Source organism: Tiliqua scincoides, chromosome 1, assembly GCF_035046505.1.
Source record: "Tiliqua scincoides isolate rTilSci1 chromosome 1, rTilSci1.hap2, whole genome shotgun sequence".
In the NCBI taxonomy this organism is placed as follows: Eukaryota; Metazoa; Chordata; class Lepidosauria; order Squamata; family Scincidae; genus Tiliqua; species Tiliqua scincoides.
This window is the reverse complement of record NC_089821.1, coordinates 117216342-117240562: the sequence shown is the minus strand read 5'-3', so window position 1 is coordinate 117240562 and position 24221 is coordinate 117216342. Positions and strand designations below refer to the sequence as shown.

At 43.7% G+C, this 24221-nt stretch overlaps 1 protein-coding gene across 1 annotated transcript in view; it reads left to right on the top strand.

The window, feature by feature from the left end:
* Window positions 1-24221, top strand: part of TMEFF2 (transmembrane protein with EGF like and two follistatin like domains 2) — a 263577-nt gene that overhangs the window by 175599 nt on the left and 63757 nt on the right. The window lies entirely within an intron of this gene.

Genomic DNA, 24221 nt, shown 5'->3' with positions numbered 1-24221 from the left:
TCCACCCCTCTGCCTTTCCTATCCCCTCCCTGCTGGAGCTCAGGAAGGTTCTTCCTCCTCCTGTGGCTCCCTGGTCCCTTCTTATTCTCCTGGTCAGCTCTTCAAGCCCTGCCTCTTCCTGATCTCGCATGGGCCTGAGATCTCAGGTCTTCTATTGATCTCTTCAGGAGATCTATTGCATGCCCTGCCCTACCTGTTGAAAAGAGTAGCTGCAGCTGGGCTGCCCTGTCTCTTGGGCTGCTTGTGCCCTGCCCTATGCGTGAGTAGGGTGTCTTTAGTTGGGGCCCTGGAGCCTTACCCACCCTGGGTGGCTCCTCGCCCCCCAGGGGCAGTCCCCTGCGTGTTCCCTTGGGCTGGGCTCCTCCGTCAGCTAGCTTTCATTCGTCCTCCACCTCCCCTGCTGTAGATTGCTGCCCAGGGTAAGTCCCTGGGTGTCAGGGTCCTTATCATTATGCTTTTGTGGGTGCCTATACTAAGACCACCCCAAAGCCAGAGGTCATCCTTTTCACATTTTGTCTCTATAGTGCTGCAAAGGAACAGATTGTTGCTTGCCACTTCCTCTCCTACATCCCAACTTGTCATCTGTCAATAATAATTCACAGTGCATGAAACTAGACTTCCTGACTCAGAGATCATCATACAGCTAAACAGCAAGTCAGTTCAGTCAATGTCTCAGAAGCTGCTAGTCCTTCCTCCCCACATCCCCATGTCCTCTCTCCTCCCCACTGCCTCCTCTCCAGAACTCTTGGGCAACCTTTGGTGTTCTAATAGCAGCAGGTATGAAGAAATCTCTGATGTTAAAAAAAAATTGAAGGAATTAAAAAAATTAATTAATTGTGGGTTTAATTATCCCTGGAATTCAGTATCTGCAGATCTGGGAATGGATACAGAGAGCCCACTATGTTTAAGAATTTAAATGCTTCTTAAATACTGCAGCTCTGAAACATCTCTCCTGTGGCTCTAAAACATCTGCAGTTTATCAGATGTGGCTCTTCCATTAAGCAAGTTTTACCACCTCTAGCATAGGATATGGATAATTTCACTAATATCACTCCATGAAGAGCTTGGAGGGTTGTTTTTGCTTCTGTACCCTTGGTGGCAAACCCAGGTTAGAATGTGAAGCACTCAGTCACGCTATTTTCTATCAGCACCCACGTTATGTTCTGATAACAGAAGTGGCATTGCCACGCAACATCCTCTTGGCACACTTCTCATTTGATAAATCTGTATACATATATACACAGACCAGCACATGATTTGGCATTTTCCATTAGCGAACATCCTTCACTCTGTTAAGAACAAAGGCTATTCCGTTTAAAGTCTTTAACGTCTTGCTTCTTTTAATCTGTGAAAGCTCCTTGTTTGTAAGAGGATCATATGTTACTGGCATGATTCCCACCTTTAATGCATTTTGCACCGGAGTGGGCTTCATGAATATTTGAAGCGGGCCAGTGCCTATGCCCGTTTATTAAGCACTACATTGCAGGCTATTGGTTAATGGGGTCTTCGCTGTTGCTGGCTTTGGGCTTTATTTGGAGCTTGCTAAGAAAACAATTGACTCGGATTGACATGGGGCTGTTCATTGTAAGATCCCTGACAAAAAATGGCAACAGAGGCATTAGGCTTGAACAGGGAGACAAATTTCAGAGATCATTCTCTTCCCCTCCCCGTTTTTTAAAAAGCGTTTCAAAGCTCGGGGAGAGTATATAAATAGAATGTATCAAAGGAAGTGCCCTTTCATCTCATAAAGTGGCTTAATGTCAATGCATGACCGTGTCAAAAAAAGCCACATCCAGAATCCTAAACTGTTGTGTTACAGGTCAGCAAGAGTAGAAGCTGTGGCTGCCCTGGACTCTTTGCCATCTAGAAAAATGGCAAGAACACTTCAAAGTAAAAAAAAAAAAAGACTAAAAAAATGCATTTCTGTTTCATAAAGGAAACATAAGCGAATGGACTAAAGTGTTGTCTCAGATTGAGAATGGTTGGCAACCTTCAGTCTCGAAAGACTATGGTATAAGCCTACAGCACCCGGTATTCCCAGGCAGTCTCCCATCCAAGTACCAACCAGGCCTGACCCTGCTTAGTTTCTGAGATCAGACAAATTCAGGCATGTTAAGGCTAACCTTTTGAGAAAAAAAAAAATCTCATCTGTAACCTGCATCAGGATCAACCCCTTGCATTTCAGTTAGAACTCATAATTGCTATATAATGCATTAGAATTTTTTTATTTTATTTATTTAATTTGCAAAAAAAAAATGAGTTTGAGTACAGAAAAAGAAAAAGTTGTGATGAATGCTAGGGAAATTCACAGGTGAGCAAAATGAGCAAAACATAAAAAGAGACTCGGGCCCAGTGCATATGTTACATTTTAACAGCATAGGACCTGCTTTTCTAAGGGATGGTCCCATTTCAGGAAGTTAATGAGGATGGAAGAAGCACATGGGGAAAAATAATTAGGTGATTCCTTTCCATGTGAATGTTCACAAGCACCCAGCTAGGGACAGAGCCAAGGCATTCCCTTCAACCACATGGCTCCTCTTTCTCCAGTGTGGGTGTGAAACCAGACTGTGCTGAGGGAGCAATGTATCTACTGGCCCTCCACCATCAAGGTAGAGATGGTCCAATAACCTGCTATTTTTTAAGATACTCACCATATGAACTAACATCTACTGTAAGTTGCACTATTTTGAAGAGTAACTTAAAAGTAAAATGATAGTCTAAACTTATTGGAGCTATTCACTGGTGGAACTAGCTGGACCACTGGTGGACAAGCTTCAGGAGCCCACCACATGCTGGAAGAAGATGGAGTATGGGGGCAGATGGGTGGGAGGACATGAGGCATGTTGGCAGATAGGAGGGTGTGTGGCACCTGTCATGTACGACTTGCACTAGATGATATCCCCTCAATGCACCCGCTTCTGGGTGCTCAACATTCCAGAAGTTTGGTGATGACATCATTTCTGAATGCCCCACCATTTTTAACACCTGACTGACAGCATATATCTTATAATTCTTTTTATCTCTAAATAAGTCTCACCTAATCAAGGTCACTTCCATTAAAGAAGGAATCTGGAGAGGGGAATGGGGAGAGGTGAACGTAAAGATCGTGTCAGTGAATGGCATTATATTTGCTCACTTTAGTCCAACAAGTAGGTAAGTGCTGTTATCTTCCTGCAACAACCAGAAATCCTGAAATGCAGGTAGCCCTTATGGCTGCATTGCAAGACACATAAGTATATATCAATTAAAGGAATTAATTGAATAAACAAAGGAATTATTTATTTGTTTTGCTAAAGGAATTATTGCATAAACAACTGAGAATATACTCAAAGATGATAATACACTTCATTCCATCATCATGCAAAGGCATTTCATGTTAATGGTTTCTTACATGGCTATTAAGGATATAGTTGTTTGTTTCCTTGAAATGTACTCCAACTTCAAGGGGAGAAAAAAGTATCCCCAACTAGGATGGCTGAAAAAAGTGCAACTGAAAGGAAATCCTTTAACCTCATATTTCTTTCCTAATTGAAGGTATACATTTTATGCAAATTCCACTGTATGCCAATTCAGCGAGTTAAAAATCCACATCAATACATCCAAACTGAATTCTCATGCAAATAATCTCCATTATAAGGGCCTAGGAATTTGTACAAATCATGCAGCTGTCAGCAACAACTACCCCCAAAATCAATACTGCTCAAGCAATCAATATTTATCTTTATTATGGCCTAATATATCCAAAATAAAACAAGAAGAACACAGAAAAGAAACTGATATCTGATTCTGTCAGCTTCCCAATCCACTTGGCAGATCCATTTAGCAGTACTAAATCGGTCATTTTTAACCTGAGCATCTAAAAATGATGCTGGAATAGTTAGACTGGTATAAAAGCACTAAGAGAGAACTGGATTGCCCATGTCCATGGCACAGGTGTGTTGGCTCCTTGATGCTCAAAAGTATGTGCCATGATTTGTTTGCACTAGATTCAGAAAAAGCCAGCTGGGCCAGCACTCAGAAGTATCTTGTAATGTGTGTAGCTCTTAGTGCAAATTTATAATCCCTTCTCCTAAGCCCTGATTTTTACATCACAAACACACATCACAAATCGATAGCCACAACGCAAATGTTTTGGTCATTTCTCCCTCTTCAAAAAATCCTTCTGGATATACAGTATACCAACCTTGTTATACACTGATTTTTTATACATGGATTTGACTCAACACGAATGGCCACTGCAAATGAGAAGGAATGTGCTGATCCCTGGAGAAGGGGACAGAAATGCATCCCTTTAAAATCACAGTTCATAAAAACTGCTTTTCTTACTGTTGTAGAGAGACAGTTATGCAAGTGATAATTCCCTTCTTCAGCTGAGTCAAGCAAAGGCAAGGGGCCTTTTGCATTTCTAATTGCTGACTGCCTCTCTACAAGAGTAAGAAAAGCTGTTTTAAAACCACAATTGTAAAGGGATGCACTTTTTATTTTTTTTAAAATTGCTTTTATTTAACGCATTTTATGGTATCAGCAGAGAGTCCCAGAATCAAACCCCTGTGAATGTTGAGACACAACATTATTAGGGGCAAAGGAGGGGCAAGAAACCTGGAAGTGGGTCTTTAAATCTATTTTTCCACTGTTTTTTTATCCACTGATTTTTTTTTATCCACCAGAGGTTCTGGAACGGAACCCCAGCGGATAACGAAATACGGCCTGTGTAGTGAATCAGATTGGTGGGCAACCCAATCCTAACATGCCCTGGAGCAGGTAGGTCAGCTGGTCTGTGCTGCACCCAGAGCAGGGGTGGACTGGGTTGCAGCACAACTCGGAGTAAGGGGAATTTATTCCCCCTATCCCATGTCATGTGACAGCTGCCCCAGGGGGCAGCTGGGGAAGTGGCATAGGTCTGAGTGGCTGGTATAAGGATGAGCCACTGTGGGGGGGAGGGGTTAGGGTCTGGCCTAACTGCTGAATCTTGGTACCACCACCCCCTCCCAGGCCCAGTGCTCCCACCAGCCCACTGCCTGCCCTCCCCCTATCCTGGAATGCCTTTGTTCTGCTCTCCCCCACCTCCTTGCCAACTGCTCTCAGCCAACGCAACTCATGGGCTGAAGTCTGAGAACTGGCACAGAAAGGCTGGCATGTGCCCTTGTGCTGGCCTCCCTGACTCTCAAGAAGGTGCAGATGTGCCTTATGTGGCACTCCTGGGCTGGTGCAAGCTACTTGCGCTGGCCTATGGGTGACCCAGGATTGCGCCCTAAGATGTTTTGTGCTCCATAGACTCAAGATAGCACATACTGGTTTTCTTCAAAGCTCACCAGGAGGGGTTCCCTGATAAATCCCAAGTCCTCCTTGACTCCTGCTCTCAGGGAATTTTTTTTAATCCATTTGGATTAGATGGAAATTGCACCTTACTAAAGAGACGAGAAATGCTTTGATGACATTGAAAGTATGGGAGCCAACCTTTGCCATGAGTTTTAGCAAGAAAAATAAATAAATACAAATGAACCAAGAAGCTCATATACGACACTTCTATGGGCACTCTGAATGCAGCGCCAGGCTTCATTACTCAGAACAGGGTTACAGCTGGAAATAATACAGGAGGAGCCCTGCCAAACCTAAACCTTGGTTTTGGTCTCAAGAATCAGTTCCAGTATACAGCCATGCATGCGGCTTAATCCTTCATGCAGTTGCACCACCTCGTAGTGTATGGGGGGGGGGGGGAGATTGAACCATGTACAAACTCTGAGATAGCCCAGTCTCTTGTAGGGGCTCTGAATGTTTGAATTGAGTCTTACTTTTTGCTAGATTTATTGTACGTATCAATAACATTTGAAGGGGTGGAAAGTGGAATAAAGTGGAAAAAGCCACTTTTTGTTTTGTTTTACAATGTAAACTGCTTTGTGAACTACCTTCATTATCATCATCATCATCATCATCATCATCATCATCTCAATATAAACAGATAAGGTTTTGGTGCATAATACACCAGATACTACAGTAACAGAAAAAAAATAAAATTAAGTGACCATGATTGACAAAGCAATACCTGGCGATAATAGGATTGATGAAAAAGATCATGAAAAAATTAGTAAATATCAGGATTTAAAAATTGAAATCCAAAAATTATGGCGCAAACCAGCAATGGTTACCCCAGTTGTTACTGGTACACTGGGTGCAGTCCCAAAAATGCTTGAACTGCATTTAAAACATCTGAACAGACAAAATTACTATTGGTCAAATTCAAAAAGCTATCCTGCTTGGTTCAGCATACATTATTCATTAAACTTTATGATGTCCTAGGCCCTGAGTGGAGCCCAAATAGTAATTAATGCCAAGAATGGACAGTCCAACCAAAGAACAGGCAGCTGTGATATACAAGAAATAATAAAAACATCTATAAAATATGAAAGATTAGGGAGCCAGGAACAGTATCATGCTCAGAAAAGGCTAGCTGGATGGTTCCATGGGTAATAAAAAGAGTTGGGTTTTGTTTTCAGAATCATAGGATAGAGTTCCAATAAGAACTACTGAGAAGATATGGCCTATGTCTCTAAAAATATAAAAAGTTGCAATTTTCATGGACTAGGCTTCCATTAGGCTTGGTAACTATAGACCAAAAGTTTTCAAAGGATTCCTTGGTAGCTTATTAAGGATTCCTTGCTTAGAAGATCAGTAATGGCGGACAGCCTTCCCTGAAAGCCAGCTTGTGCACCTCTGTCAATCTTTCCCTGCAGTGAGCACCCACAAGAGACTGTTGGGTATATTCGAGGTTATATTTGCAGTTCACAGAGGCCAATGTATTGCATTGAATAGAACGTGTGTCTGAGAATACTCCCAGCATCCACCATAGTGGGCAGGGCTTTTGTAGCAGGAATAGGGAGGTTCAGGGGCATTAAGTCAATATGAGAAAGATTCACTGAAGAGAGAAAGTTTGAAAACCATTGCTGAGAATACATAGCCCAATAAAAATGGGGAAGAGTTTGGTAACCGTTAAGCCTTATTATAAGACCAGAGTACGTTTTAGAGTATGTGTGATTAGGTCTCTGGCCATCTAACAGTTTCGCAAATGAATTGACTTTTAAAGAGGCATATGTGCTAAATGGGCAGCATGCTTTTTCACAAAAATGTGCAACTCTTATCTTATGCTAATAACACTGCTGTAGTTGTGAAAAAGTAAAGAAGATAAAAATGATCACATTAATAATCACAGTATTTTTATGTTTGTCATTTATATTATGTGTTTTCCCCCTTTTTATTTTATTCACTAATAAAGGAGAAGGGGAAAATGCTCTAAAAATACACTGATTCTCAACATTATAGTCCTGAATGGATTTGACTCAAATGGAAAGGGAGCCTTTGCTTGAACCTTGCTGCAATTCTCTCTCTTTCTCTCTCACTTTCAGAAGTGTTGTGCAGGTTTTGAATAATTAGGCTGCTGGTAAAGTAAAAAAAAAAAAACAATTTAGACATCCTTACAGTAAGGCAAGATGTTTGGCTAACAAACAAGAGGAATCTGAATGATTATTCTAGGATTCTTTAAAAAAAAAAAAACAAGAAAAAAGATATTATGAGAAGAGAAACCTCATATAACAGTAGCCATATCTGAAATTGCATCTATTGATGAGATGTGCTGGGTAGAAAAGGTTAATGGCAAATGAATCCAAGTAGCTTTGTATGTTAACAAAGGACTTTCTAGTGATAAAATAAAGAATGATGGGATGCATAAGGAAGCAAAGGTGACCTTTGGCAAAAATAGACAACAGGTCTCCACTGTGGGAACCGTGGAGGTTTGTAATGTTCCTCTAAGCGGGTGTCATGCAGTAACTGGAAGCTGCGCATAGACTTAAGAGATGAGGTCCAAATCCATGAATGTGCATGGACTCGTAGAGATGCCTAGGCAGCTCACTACCTTTCAGATACAATTCCCTGTTTGTGAAATGAAAAAAGATTGGTGTGTGCTTGTGAGGCATTTTGTGGTGATGATACAATCATTGAAAAGGGCTCTTTACTCTAAAATTGCTGTAGAAATAAAAATTGATTTAGAGTCCTATCCTCCCCTCTGCCCCACCGATTCCACCAGGCCAAAAAGACATGCAGAGTATTCACTGGGGGTGGGGGGTGGGGGGTGGATCAGGAGGCTTCAGAAGTGAAAGGAGAATTATGAGTTGGCAACCTTCAGTCTCGAAAGACTATGGTATTGTGCTCTAAATGGTGGTTCTGGAACAGCATCTAGTGTGGCTGAAAAGGCCGATTCGGGAGTGACAATCCCTTCCACACTGGGACTAAGTGCAGTCTGTCCCTGGTCTGTCTCCCTGGCTATGGGCCTTCCTTCTTTGCCTCTTTGCCTCAGTCTGTTGGCCAAGTGTCTCTTCAAACTGGGAAAGGCCATGCTGCACAGCCTGCCTCCAAGCTGGCTGCTCGGAGGCCAGGGTTTCCCACCTGTTGAGGTCCACTCCTAAGGCCTTCAGATCCCTCTTGCAGATGTCCTTGTATCGCAGCTGTAGTCTACCTGTAGGGCGCTTTCCTTGCACGAGTTCTCCATAGAGGAGATCCTTTGGGATCCGGCCATCATCCATTTTCACGACATGACCGAACCAACGCAGGCGTCTCTGTTTCAGCAGTGCATACATGCTAGGGATTCCAGCTCGTTCCAGGACTGTGTTGTTTGGAACTTTGTCCTGCCAGGTGATGCCAAGGATGCGTCGGAGGCAGCGCATGTGGAAAGCGTTCAGTTTCCTCTCCTGTTGTGAGCGAAGAGTCCATGACTCGCTGCAGTACAGAAGTGTACTCAGGACGCAAGCTCTGTAGACCTGGATCTTGGTATGTTCCGTCAGCTTCTTGTTGGACCAGACTCTCTTTGTGGGTCTGGAAAACGTGGTAGCTGCTTTACCGATGCGTTTGTTTAGCTCGGTATCGAGAGAAAGAGTGTCAGAGATCGTTGAGCCAAGGTACGCAAAGTCATGGACAACCTCCAGTTCATGCGCAGAGATTGTAATGCAGGGAGGTGAGTCCACATCCTGAACCATGACCTGTGTTTTCTTAAGGCTGATTGTCAGGAGAATTATACCCTTCATAACCCTCCTGCTCCACTGTGGATCTTCTCAGACCTTCACCAGCGCAAGCCTGAGGGAAAGAAAGGGGCAGGGAGGTTTGAACAAATGGGAATAGGATATGACGCATGCTGTTGCAGCCGGATCCACTCCACCCACATTCCTCCCCCTCTCTGCTCAATTTTTCTCTCTCCCTGCCCTCCCTGTTCCACCACTCCATATCCATTCAGGCGGGCATGGCTGGGTCCAGCAACAGAGTTGTGGCACTGCTGCCTATTGCGGCAGCGTACACAAGATGGCCGTCGATAGACCACTCCACGCTCCGTCAGCAGCCATTTTATGACAACAGAACTCGCTTCCGCTGTCATAAGGGGCTCTGTTGTATAGCACAATCCTGCATAGGGCTGTTAATGTCATAGAAAAAAAGAAAAAAAAAAGACCACAAGGCATAATTATAGAATATTTCAATTCCTTCTCCAGTATGCAAGATTAATGAGCAAGACCCCAATGTTTCTTCACCAAATTGCCATTCAGCCCACAGGAGGAGATGCTGTGTCGGATCTGATGGGAGAAGGTGACAGAATGAAAACCATTTGGCTTGGAACGGGGAGGGGATTTTTCTCTGTGGATGGGATTTTCCTCTCAGAGAACTGAATGCGCTATATCCATATACGCAATAGCACAGCTGAAGTGCTGCCCACAATGCTTCCGCAGACAAGTCACCTCTGCTAAAATAATACTTATGCTGACATTTGGATTTTGGTTTTGGAACAACTCCAAAATGGAAGCCAAGCTGTGACCATTACAAGGGAAGGTACGTGTAGCAAGGTATTGTGTGAGGGAACAGGCCTGCTACTCCATACACAATTTGTATGAGCAAATGAAGAAACAGCCTTTCTGGCAGTAAACATCCCTTCAGTGTCCAAGAACAGAGTGCACACTGAATAACATTCCTGTTTCCTTGTTTCTCTGAGCAGTTATTAATCAGAGGCGATTAATATAAGTGACAGAATCCATTTTACTAGTAAACAGTTTATTGCAAATCTGTATTTACCTCTCTCTCTCTTATTCTTTTTAGAAAACAAAATAGATTTTTAGTCTGTTTTGTACATTTCACATAGTTCTGAATATTGGGAAACTCATGTTCAGTACTTACTTGGGGGGGAGTTGAACATAAAACAAAAGAGCATAATTTGTACGCCAATTACACTCAGCGAAAACCACGTTGTTATTATATAACTCCCACGTTTAAGTGAATCTTTCTTTGTATGCTTCAGAAAATGCACATAATGGATAATATGATAACACACATCAAGACTTAATGTGCTTTGACACCTAATCTGTGTACATCAGGGCATTACACATGAAAGAACATGCATAGGGACTTTGGATTGGGCTGCATTTTTTTTTTCTGCAACTTTTTATCATTTTCCCCCCTTCAATGGAAAAAAATTACAAAGAAATCCTCCCACGCACGCACCCCATTGGCTTATACATTTAGCTGGAGTCATGGACTAGTAGTAAAATGACTGGTGCCTTGATGACGGCCTATTTTGTTGCAATAAAAAGCCGATTGGCTTAATGTGCAATCAAGAAAGGAGTGACATTTATTGCTTCAGTTTTATGATGCTGTGAACTGAGTGAGCTTTTGAGCCTTACAGTGCCTTCAGGGGGCAAGGGATCACAAGCAATGCATCTTATTTATACCTTTTCCAATTTCCTACTAGCATTTTGGCAATAAATAGATTGTGTTGGTATTGAGTTTTATGTAAGTATGTTTAAGAAAGCAAGAATGCGACTTTGTAGGTCAGAAATTTGCGTGTTTGCTAAATAGATCAGCAAAGATGCTCACTTCATCATAAGATATAAGCAGACCCAGCCTGCCAGTTCCAGGCTACTACAAAGAGCCAATCAGCATCTACGTATTCTCCAATTTGTCCCACTGTGCTTTACTCTAACCTTAATTTAGTACTGTGCACAGGTGTATAGATAATGTGTTGTGTGAAAAAGTGGCAGCTATCAGTGTGGCTAGCAACTGCTGCCACTGCCACCACCTACTACAATTAAAAAAAAACAAACCTCAAAAATGGCTGTTGGAATAACTCCTGATATTTGGGGGGTCCACTCAACTAGGAGGGGGCCTACCAGGGAGCACTTTGCCAAGGGCCCCCTCAACGTCTTTGTGTGTGCGTCCAGCCTTTGGTTAGGGACAAGGGAGAAAGGCTATGAAAAAGAGTTGCTTGTTGGAGATCAGCTGGAAGGAAGGAAAGAGAAGGGGTAAATCCCATTCAACATTCATGTCACAAAGAATGGATAGCAGTGTACAGTTGTATAGAATGTTGGCAAAGGAAGTGGGAGGCTCTAACTAAAGAAGAGAGGCAGAACGGAAGTTTGATGATTTGCCCTGGCTTGAAAGCTTCTCCTCCTGCCTCTGTTGAAAATGTATGAGCATTAACTGCATTTATTCATTGATGACTGAAAGGCATTCTGCATGTGCTCTTAGGCACATTCTCTTATCACATCTGAGCACTAATTATTGGTAATAATTAGGTGGTAATTATACTAATATTCTAAAATTTTACATGGGAGGGAGAGAATGAAGCAGATGTGGAGTCCAAGGTGTGGAGTCCAAGTGACAAAGGTTTTAGAATCACTACCTTGAAGGGCAGGGCATTTCCAAGGGTTAGAGAGCTTTCCTAGACCCAGTGGCACCATTAGAAGGGTGTGGACTGCACCAGGTGATGCGCTCAGGGGGGGGGGGTGACACCACTATTGGCCAAAATTTTTAAAATCTTGGTATTTTCAAATACTACCATCATGTTATACATCATTCAATACATAATTTCATGCAGAATGCAATGAAACAAACCACTCTGGAATATTTATGTACTATCAAAAGTTGTAGCCAAAAAGCCAGCAGGGCAATGGTGCATCACCATGCCCAGCACTCTGGGCATTGCCCCGCCCACTACACGGGAGGAGGTCCATCATGGGGGTGACGTGCTCAAACCCTAGTGAAGCCACTGCTTAGACCCCATGTTTCTGAATGCAGTGGAGTTGCTAGCCACTGTGGCTTCTGGGGCAAAGCTCAAAATTATGCCCCCTGCCATCACACATTGAAATGTGACGGAAGTGTGACTTTCAGGTGTGATGTCACACCCTACGTTTAAAAAAAAAAAAAGAAACAGCAAGTCCATTGACACTCCCCCTTGCTTCAAATTTAAAGCTCCTGGAGCTCTTCTGAGTTTCAGGGAGGCTGCATATGGTCTCCCCACCAATATGGCCTACCCACTAGAATGCCCACCAGAGCCTTTAAACAGGGAGTCTTGGTTTTCACAAAAAACACTCGTGAAAAACTCAGCAAGAAACATGCGCCCCCAGCAATCTGGAGCCCGGGGAAATTGCCCTCCCTCCCCAGCTCCCCTTAGCAATGACACTGCCTGAATGAATTGGACAGTGTAGGCTAGGACAGATTGGCAGATAATGAGAGTGCATCCCATATGCTTGCAGGTGGGTAGTGTAGCTCTAAAACTGAGCCAGTGCTTCCAGGAAGGATAAAGGCTGTTTTTATTGTGATTTTATTGTGAGTTGCCTGAAGCTGAGGAAGTGTTTCAAAGAAATAAATTACGATAAATAACCGTGTAATTCCCTGGCCACTGAAGGAGAGAGATGGAATTGCAGGACCATAAAGGGTTTTCTATTCAGGAGAGGCGAGGTAGCGTGGTGGCTGAGAACATCATGAGCCAACAACTCCCAGCTTCCCATTTCACAGTAAACTCACAAAGTAGCCTCAGGCAAGCTGCTGTCCTCTTCAGTTCCTTTCACACTAGCCCTCTTCTCCAGAGTTGCCACCCTTTGTTTTTTCTGAAACTGCCATCATGTTTGCTGTTTTTTTTTTTAAAAAAAAATGAAGGTACATTAAAGCTTCCCTTCCACCGAAACTGACCTTGGGGCAATTCGAAGAGGCTATGCAAGGGGCAATCACCACTAATCTCCTAGCTGGGATCTACAGCAAAAAAAAAATGAAACATGCTGATTCTGCAAACAATGAACTTTAATTAGAAGCTGCCCGAGATCTTTGCCGAATGGGACTGACTTGTGAGGTAGCCATGGGGTAGGGCATTGCCAGGGAAGCCATGGGGAAGGACAGTGCTGTTTTTTTGGAATTCCTGTTGGAATTCTGCTTCTGCCTAATAGCAGAATAATAATAATAATAATAATAATAATAATAATAATAATAATAATAATAATAATAATAGTACAGGTATTTATATACCACCTTTCTTGGTCTTTATTCAAGACTTTATTCAAGGCGGTTTACATAGGCGGGCTTATTTAAATCCCCGTAGGGATTTTTATAATTGAAAGAAGGCTCTATCTTTCAAGAGCCACAACAATTCAGATGTTTCGTTCTGATCTGGCCTCCATCCTCCCACGCTCAAAGCAGATGGAATAGCTCGGCTTCAGCTTGTCAGCTGCTCCAAGGTCACACGGTGCCGGTGGCCTCGAACTGGCGACCTTGTGGATGTTATCTTCAGGCAAATGGAGGCTCTACCCTCTAGACCAGACCTCCTGCCCAGAAAAGCAATCAGCATTAAAATGCTGTAGTGTTTTAACCAACCTTAGGCTCCCCCGTTGACAACATGGGAGTGACATTGGTTGCCTACATTTACAAACACAGGGAATCTTGAGATAATTATATGCACAACGTTGCCCTCTGTACAACAGAGGATTGATGAGAAAGCCATCCTTCCAATGCTTCCAGTGCCCTCTGTACATGCTGACTGCTCTGCTCTTAGTATTAACCACCAGCTGAGGACATATGCTTTTGGGGCCCACTGCCAGTCTGTATGTAATAGCAGTGGTGAGTCTGGGAATAGCATGCAACACAATGGCCCATAAAGCTTGTCAATACAAGCAGTACAAAGACTCCCTGTGCTGGCATGAAGAAAAAAATGAAGATTGTGTGTTTTTTTTGGGGGGGGGGGTCAAAAAAGGACTAGACAGTCCTGGCAATTAGCCACCAATCAGAGGTCCTTGAAGGAAAGATATTATAGCTATTTCTTTGAAGAAAATGTACATCTTGTACAGTGACTTGGTGATCTACCGTAGCAGCTTGAAGAACGGCTGAAGTATAAGCAAAGCGCACAGTCATTGTTTTTCTCCATTATCCTGCCTGTGTACGTCTTCAGTGAATGTCACATGAGAACTACTTGGGAGTTAGAAACCATGTGAAATGACTTCATATATTCTTCCAACAACATTTATTACAAGCGTTTCTTTATTATTATTATTATTATTATTATTATTATTATTATTATTATTATTATTATTATTATTATATTTGCAACCAAACTTGAGCTTTTGACCCTTTTCTTGTTTCTCCAGAATGTATCACTGCATCTACTTAGCACAGCTCATGCTTATTCCACTTTTTTCAGCTCTCCTCTCTTTAAATTGGAGCCATTTTTAAAAGAAAAATGAGACATTTATTTTGTCCTTAAGGTGCTATAGCATGCAAGCTAATACAGTGTTGAGATCTCCAGAGACAGGTGCAAACTAGATGAAGGTTATATTATAATTGAACTGAAAGAGGGAAAGGGTTAGAGCTGGGTGCAGAGCAAGAAAGGGATTGCTAGGAATTTTAATCAGAGACAAGGAAAGAAGTGACAAACAGGGATCTATAGCTGCTGGTTTGCTGATGGCATTGTTTACCCTAATTTTGCAACCACTTTTAATGCACTTGCTGTATACCTCATGAAAGTCATGATGGCTCTATTCTCCACAGAAATGTATGGAACATATTTTCAAAAGCCTCTTTAGCAAGGCATGAAAGCCAGTACTATTCTACGTGAAACAGACTGGACCTCCACTGGATTCCTGTCCACCTTTTTAAAAGGAGTGTGCAAAGAAATCCAAACCTATGAAGCTTCATTATACCAGTCATTAGAACAAGGTGATTGGTCAGTTAATGCAATATTGCCTTCTCCAACTGACAGAGGCTCTCCAAGATCCCAGCCAGAGGCTTTCCCAGCCCTGCTATGACAGTGTCGGAGACTGAGGGCCAAATCCTACCCGATTTACCAGTGCCGGTACAGGCGTTCCAATGGGGTGTGTGCTGCATCCTGCAGTGGAGAGGAGTCACAGAGGCCTCCTCAAGGTATGGGAAAATTTGTTCCCTTACCTCGGGGCTCCATTGCGGCTACCCTGGTGGTGGAAAGTTGGATCGGATTGGGCCCTGAGGCTGAAATCCTAAATACACTTTCCTGAGAATAAGCTCTATTGAAGACATTGAGACTTACTTCTGAGTAGACAAGCACAAGGTTGGGCCCTGAATCCGGAACCTTCTACACCACCATTGAAGGTCAAAGTACAGTAACGCCAGGCACAACAGCTCCTGCACAGGGGCTAGTGAGGCCAGGAGCCTACTCCTGGACAATTTTGAAAATTGCAGGCTTTAGTTGGAATGCTACCCAGTGTCCACTCACTCGGTTGCCGGAACTTATTTCTTGCCTGCTGTTTTACATTAGAGCAGAAAAAGCTGACAAAACTTTCAAGCCACAGGAGATCTGGCAGCCACATGTCTACATCTAGCAACCCTGAAGCTCTGGAAGCTACAGGTGCATTCGAGTTTTGTTGCTGGCAACCCCAGGACACCAAATTGGGTGTGTTTTGTTTAAAGAAAATAGCATCATAGGATGGACATAGTAGCAGTTTACAAGGGACCAAAACCAAGGGGTTTGCCATGGAGGAGTATGTGAAAATACATACATTATTATTTATATAGCACATTCTGTGTACATGGCACTTGACAGAGAATGAAAATGGTCCCATGCTTTGAAAGGGTTCACATTTCACACAAGCGAGACAACAGAGGAAGGGGAGACGGGAAAATGGAGGACAAATATAGGATTATTGTGCCTACTTAGGCTTAGTTACAGTTATTACATTCCTTGCAGCCAAATTGGATGGATGCTTACTCAGAAATAAACCCCATTAAGTTCAACGGGACCTACTTCCAGGTCAGCGGATATAGAATTGCAGCTTTAGGGCCCAATTCTATCCAACTTTCCGTGGCTGATTCAGCCTCAATGCAGCCCTGAGGTAAGGGAACAAATGTTTGTTGAAGAGGACTCAGTGACTTGCCCCTCCACTGTAGGATGCAGTGCATGCCCTGTTGGCCCAGCTGCATCAGCACTTGAAAGTTGGATAGGATTGGGCTCCTAGTTCCATGCGTCATGCACGAGTTATAATGAATTCTCAGCATTTGGTGATTGTCGACATTCACAAGTGAATGCTGACATGGGAGGGCCTGAAAATAAATAAGTAAATAAGTAAATAAATAAATAAATAGTACACACAGGCTCATTATACATGGAGAGGCTGTGCAGAGTTAGCAGCGCAACCCTACAGAAGAAAATTATAGTGCATGTATGAAAATGGGATGGCTAAGCCCAGCAGGGGTGATGCTAGGTATAAATTGCTACCTTAAGCAATGTTGTTCAAGGACGGCATACAGCAGACAGGAAGGGGGTGGGGAGTGGGAAGCCTGCTTGTTTGTCATACACAGTCTCCTAGCATGCATCTCAATATACTGTATGTACTAATGTCTTAAGGCAGGCATCTTGCTAGTATCTATGTGGAAAGTATATTGATACTTATAGTGTATTGGTGTTTATTTAAGAAAGTTATCAACCTTGGAAGTTGGATCTATTGAACACAGAGCAGTGGTGTCACTAGGGGATGTGGGCCACACCGGGTGATGCGCATGGGGGTGTGTGTGTGACACCACTATTGGCCAAAAAATTTTAAATCTTGGTACTTTTGAATAATACCATCATGTTATATATCACTTGATGTGTGATTTCATGCACAATGCAATGAAACAAACTGTGTTGAAATATCTCTATCCCATCAAAAGTTATAGCAAAACAACTGGATGGAGTGGGGCAATGGTGCATCACCATGCCCACCACCCGGGGTGTCACCCTGCCCACTGCATTGGAGGAGGTCCATCATAGGGGTGATAGACTGGCCTCTTGCATCAGGTGATGCAAACCCTAGTGATGCCACTGACTCAGGGGAATCTCCATATAAATGAGTTTTAAAGAATACAGTGAGTTGCCTGTACCAGTTGTCTGTCTTGCTCAGCTTTGGCAAACACCAATTGGCAGTGACTGTCCAGTCTTGCAGACAGAGGTCTTTCCCAGCCCTTCTTGGAGATGCCAGGAAGTGGATCTGGGACCTTCTGCATGGAAAGCAGGTGCTCATCTACTGAGCTTCAACCCTCCCTTTGTAAAAGGGGGTGCATAGTCACTACTTGTGAATAACAAATAGAAGTCTGGCAGCAGCACAGTTCTTCTTACCCCAGCCTTTGGCTCCCTCACAGTACGTTGCATTTGGTATGCAAGACAGGGCAGCAATAAATACACTCTCCACTTTAGTGCATTTTAGGCTTTAGCCTGTCATATGTCCAGTAAACAGCATTTTCATCTAGCATGGTCTTTTGTTTAAAATGGAAAAACGAACAACGCCACCTGATTATTCAAAGCTTCTTTATGTTATGAGGCTTTGGGGTCCTTCAAATCATTTTCATTATGCACTACATAATAATAAAATGCTCTGTGCAGTGCCCAGATAATTCCTTGCATGGTCTGTGTGATTTCTAATTGTTTGAAAAGCAGCATGCGATTGAAATGCCATGCATAAGCACAGCGGCACCCTCAGGGAATAAGGCTTTTCTCCTCTTGCTCTCAGCAAAGGCAAACATTTGAACAGGGGAAATAGGTAAAACATCGGGGGAACCACTGCAAAAATCAGACGCGCCGAGCCACTTAAAGCACAAAAGCTCCGAAGGACAAAAGACAAAGTAAATAAAATTAAATTGTATATGTATTTATGATGTCAGGTCTCTTGAAAACGGGGGATTTGGAGCTGCCTTTTATTTTCCTTTGCTTATTCTTCTTTACACAAGGATGCTAAGGCTCCATGGGCCTTTGTAACAAATTTCCCAGTGATGGCTTTTCTATTCCTACATTTCAAGATGTAACTCTTTGCGTTGAACTGATATTAATATTGCTAGGATGCATGTACTTTTTTAAAAAAAGATTGTAGTTTTACATGGGGTTTGGAGTTATGCTGTGAGTCTCTATGAAGAAAGTGGGGTATGGACCTGAGTAAATCATTAATGCCTCCTACCAATATTGATAACGAAAACAGTGGGTGCCTTATTTATTCTGCTGCCTATGCTGGGTTCTGCAACAGGCATCCAAAGGCCCCATTTGACCCCAAGAAGCTTCACATCTGGTTGTCAGTTAGCCTATGATCCCAAGACACTCCCTCATTTGTACACGCAGCTCTTTCTTGCGTGGGTTGATAGAAAAGCAAAGGCACCTTTACCCCTCCTTGGCAGCAGAGAGTCACAGAAGCCTTTCCTTGTAGCTCTTCAGATCAAGATCCCAACAAACAGGAGTTAGCATCAGAGATGTATGTGGGAGTAGCCTGCCAGCCCCCCTCTGACTGGGGATGAAGAGACTTTGCCTTTTCCTTGGCTCACATAAAGGAAACCATCAGTGTTCAGAGCTGTGATAATTTCAACATGCAAAAATGGAAGACAACTGGCGCAGTGGTGGTTTCAGAGAGCTGGGCTGGGCTGACCCTGACCCCTTAGTTCCAGTGTTAAAAAGTACACTGCACCACCAGGAGTCAAGGTGAAGGTGCCATGGGGGAGGGTAATGCAGGACTTTGCCCCAGAGGCCTTGTATCCCTGCCTTCAAAGAGGCTTCCCCCAGTAGCATAGTTGGGGGGGGAAGGTAAGTACTGCAGGCACCACAATGCGCCATGTAAGTGGCCCCTCCCACTCACCATTGGAACCATTCTGGGCAGTGACGACAATGTACTGAACCAAACGGTGCCTCCTGCACGTTGCCATCACTGCCCAGAATAGCTTCAATAGCAAGTGGGAGGGGCCACATGCAGGGTGCATTACAGCACCTGCAGTACTTACCATTCCTCCCCTCCCTACAGCTATGGTATTGGCTTCCTTCTCCTCTCTTCTGTCCAGAGGAGGGCATGCCTCTCCTAAGATGCTGTTGTTTAGGTCACAGGAGGTATGCATCATTTAAAAATAAAGACAGTATACTTTCTGCTTTATAACTGTTGCTTTTATTCATATGCAGGTAATTGACTAAGGGCCCAATCCTTTCCAATTTTCCAGTACCAGTGCAGCTGTGCCAATGGGGCATGCACTGAATCCTGTGGTGGGGAGGCAGTCAACAGAGTGCTCCTCAATGTATGGGAACATTTGTTCCCTTACCTTGAGGCTGCATTGCAGCTGTACCCATGCTGGAAATTTGGATGGGATTGGACCCTTACAGTGGCATCTTATGCATGTCTCCTCAGAAAGCCCATTGAGTTCAGTGGGACCTACTTCCCAGAAAGCATATTTAGAATTACAGCCTGAGATTTTATGAACCAAGTGACAGCCCATCTATGGAGACAAAACAGACTTTTGTCTGAGAAAAATGTGTACAGAGCAAGAATAATCCTAGAACAGGCATGGCAGTTTCTACTGTAAAATATTGTGCTTAGTTTCTTCTTCTTCTTTTAAAAATTGGGAATTGTCATACTTGTCCAAATTAGCATCACAGAGTAGCTGCCTGCTTGCCTGATTTGGTCAACCATATGCCCAAGTTTCTTGTTGACAGATTTTTCTCTGTAGTAGATTTACTGCACTTTTTTTTTTACTATGCCATTGAGCAGGCACTGAACTTCCAACAGCGGTAATTTCAAGAAATACTTTGAAGGAGGAATGTCTGAAACAAATTTCAGTTGCCTTCATAAAAAGACAAATGGTCCATTACCATTACAGTATAAATTGAGCTGCTACCAAGCAAAGGCACAGCATTAGGATTTAAAAGTTCTGAACAAAAAGACCAATTGGGGCCTATGTAGACATTCCAGGGGACGCATGGCTGCCACCCACCCTTGCTTCCCGCCCAAATCTTCCCAGCAACATCTAGCAGAAGTGAAGTGTGGTATGACATCATCACATTCAGCCCCCGCTCATTTCATTCACTCTGCCTCTTGCAGAGAGTAGGTAATGTTGGATGAAATGTGATGACACTACATCACATATTCCTTCTGTTAGATACCACTGTGTGACCCCAGTGATTTCACATCATTCATGACATCATATGGGTGGCCCCTATAATGTCTAATTAGGCCTAGGTTTTCACGCTATCTTTCTTTAAAAGGGACTGCTACACCTGGATTGTTTGCAGTGACCTCTTCAGAAATGTTAGTGTAAGGCAGGGGTGCTCACACTTTTTTGGCTCAAGAGCTACTTTGAAACCAAGCAAGGCCCGGAGATCTACCAGGGGGGAAGGAAGCGTCTGACAGACACCCCCTTTAATGTATGGAGCCCCTGCTGGAGTCTAGTCAGTTTCGTCAGTTTTGTTGCTGCATGCCTGAAGAGCAGCTAAAGTGTCAGTTTCAGTGTCAGTTTAGTGTCAGCTAAATATGTCAGTTTTGTCTAGTCACTAGACGAAACTGACATATTAACAGTTTGGAGAGACAGGGCTCCGCGATCTACTCATTTTGCCTCGCGATCTACCGGTAGATCGCGATCCACCTATTGAGCACCCCTGGTGTAAGGCCTCTCTGATGTTACTTCTCAAATCTCCTGGTCTTTATATTCAAGACATACTTAGGGTTCTTGATAAAATGACTGTGAGAAGCCTCCCTTGCACCCCACCTAATCCAGAATTCGGACGTCAAGCTTTGTTTCCAGCATCAAATCCAGAGACTCACTGGTCAATATGTGCGATATACAAATCAACCTTCAGAAGTCTGAAAAGGGCAAGTAAAGTGCTTGCTCTGGGCTCCTTTGCATGAGGAACAGAGCCTTTACTGCCACGGTTCCAAAACTGTGAACTGACTTCCCAGAGGCAGTAGTGGAACCGGAGCGGAGAGTGAAGCTGTAAGCGCTGCATGGCTCCGAAACGCGTCATGTAAGCTGTCCCCCTTGCTCTCGGGGCCATTCCAAGGAGCTAAAGCAACACGGAGGCATCTCCTCTGCATTGCTTTCATCTCTGGACAGGCTCTGAGAATGACGGGAAGGGGGAAGCCTACATGGCAAGTTTCAGAGCCGTGCGGAACTTATAGGTCCGCCCCCCTCTGGCTCTGCTACTGCCCAGAGGAAATGCAGTTGAGTGCCTCCTCCTTGTCAGGAAAGGGATATAAAACATTCTCCTGGAGGGCACTTTGCTAAAGAATGGCTTTTGTTATGCTGAATGAAGTTGTAGGTGCTGTTTTTTAAAACTTGTTGCTGTCACTTTCACAGCCCAATCCTAACCAACTTTCCAGTGCTGATGCAGATGCAATGCAACCCCGAGGTAAGGAAACAAACGCCTTCTTACCTTGAGGAGGCCTCTGTGACTGCCCCCCCTCCCAGAAGAATGCAGCATGCATCTCATTGGCACAGTTGCATCAGCGCTGGAAAGTTGGTTGGGATTGGGCTGATAATGAATTTTGCAGTTTTAACATTGTCTGTATGATTTCAGAGAGGTTTTTTCTTGTTTTGGAAGAAGTGGAATATAAATGTTTCAAATAAAATAATCAAGAAATGGTTTTGTGACGCATCGGGGGGGGGGTGTGTGAGAGAGAGAGGTGGTTAGATCCCTGAGTTAATCTAAGGATAGTGTGACATGAATGAATAGATATAATTGGGTGTATATTTGCGATGCACAATCACACAGAGATAAGAAAAATCAATGGATGGACCAGTGTCTGTAATACTCCACTTGCTGTTCTCTCACTTATTTGCTTCTGCCTCATCAAAGCCGTAGGACAAGAGCCATGTTTGTCTTGCACATAGAAATCACCCAGTCATTTCTGATTAAGCCTCAATTATTATATTGCTGAAAGGAAGGACCAAACATTAGTTTCTGAGTGCCATACACTTCAAAATTGTAAAAAAAGAATTCCATTTTATCATCTTATGCCCTGCTGTCCTTCTATGCAATTATGTCTGAAATATGAATAGGACAATCTCTCATTCATTGTGGCCAAACATCCAGCTTTTTAAAAACATTGTTTCATTTCTGTTTTTTAAGCACCCTTCCTTGTCAGTTCATCTCAGGGACAATCATCGATAGCCGTTCTTGTTCCATAATGTATCCATCTTCCACTTGTCCTATTTTACATAGTCAAAGACACTCTCAATAAATAACGTTCTTTGCAGTCGTCAAAGGATAGCATTGACAAACTATATCCTTTCATTTCTTAAGAGGAAGGTTCATTCAAGCAATGGAAGAAGGCCATTGTTGCTGTCCTTAAGACAAGGTGCTTGCCTCAGACTTCTCAGAGTTTGCTTGGGCCTATTGACTTCACTACAGAATACCATTTTGACCATTTCTGAAGTTTCCTCCAAATTATTATCTTCCATAAATAAGGGAGTGCATCAAATTGTGCCTGGGCTGAAAACTTTAATATGCAGGTGGGAATCTATTATGCTGGGTGGGGTGAAGTGGTGAATATTTACCTCTTTCTGGGAATAGTTTTTCTACTATACCAGATCAGTTCCTGGAATGACATCTTAATTTTTGTTTGTGACTGAAGTTCTCAGTGGTTTGGGAGAATGTGAGTTATCGTGCTTTCTTGGGTCCATGGGAATATTGGCTACAGTGAGAAATCTGCCAGTCTATAAATGAGGACACTGATATTGTTATCCACTGATATTGTTATCACATTGTTTTTACCTTTAACATTACAGTTAAAGGTTTCAGACCTTAAATCTTAAATGAAAACAAAAATTAAAGTTGTCACACAGGTTCTAAATTCTGAAATGGGACAAAATGGGGTTCTGCCCCTTCCTTTATCTCCCCACTGTTGGAGCAGGCATGCTGATATGAGTAAGGAAGACCTCAAAGCGCCTCCTCCTCCTTACACACAGTATTGTGATGCAAATAAGGGAAAGGGATGCATTTTGTACTGGACTGGATAAGGAAGAGCTGTGTCAGAATGCATCCTGGGAGGTGGGGGAGGCCTTGCTGACTGTGTGCTGCAGCCCCTAGTGCCTAACAGAAGAGTTGCCGATGGACTTCCTAAATAACACTGCAGGTCATCATCAGGAGAGCTGTTCAATATTGACGATAGTTCCTGGTGAGAGGGCAGAGGGCTTGGTGGGCAGCACCACTTAGCCACTTTGTGGAGCTAAGCCATAACTAAGCCATGATTACTGGAGCTAAGGAATTAAGAAAATCCTTGTCAAAGGGGTGTCATAATGACAAGGGACGATGACAACTTCAGTAATAGTGATACTCATGTGTTCATTGTCTGCGCACCGTCCAATTAACACTCGAGACAACAAACATGGAAAAAAGGACACTATTAGCAGATTTAATACAGAAGGGAGGCTGAGACCTGCAGTTGCAGAGGCAGCTAAGCCCCCCCCCCGTGGTGCAGAGGCGGGACCCCTGGGGTGGCACCAGAATCACATCTGTCCCCCAGGCTGGACGTGCACCTGACTCCAAGCCGCACCCCATTCCTAGGCGACGCAGCTCATCCAGGTCGATCCCGTAAGGGGAAGGCAGCTGAGGGCCTCTGAGGGCCCTCAGCCAGGGCCCTGTCTATGTCCTCGTGCCGCTGGGCCCCTGAGGACTACAATTGGGTTCTGCCCTGCCCATGCTGCCTGAAGGTGCACTCCAAGGTCCATCTCACACCTTCTACCCGCACCACCTGCCACCAGGAGGGGTCAACCTAGCGCTTGACCCCCCCCGCTCCCAAACCAGGGGAGAAACGCCTTAAGGGAGCGCACCCAGGAAAGGTGTGGGTTAGTTCCCATACACATACGAAACTGCTCATCATACCCCAAGCAACCGGAGCCAGCATACCCCTGGAAAGCCTGGTGGATCAAGTCCAGGTACTTTGCCAGAGCGGGGCCCTTGGACAGATCCCTCTGCAGAACCACGCCCATGTAAATGGTGAACCCCGCCAGCCAATTGGTCCAATTCCGATCAATCCTGGGCTTATGTATTGTCTGCTGCTCACGGGCGTATTCCCTCACCTTGATTTCCAGCTCAGGCTCTCTGTGTAGCAGGCTAAAGAGATCCACATACTCACCTCTCCAAATTTTCTCCTTAACCGCAGGGGCCAGGTGATCCCCCAGCAGAA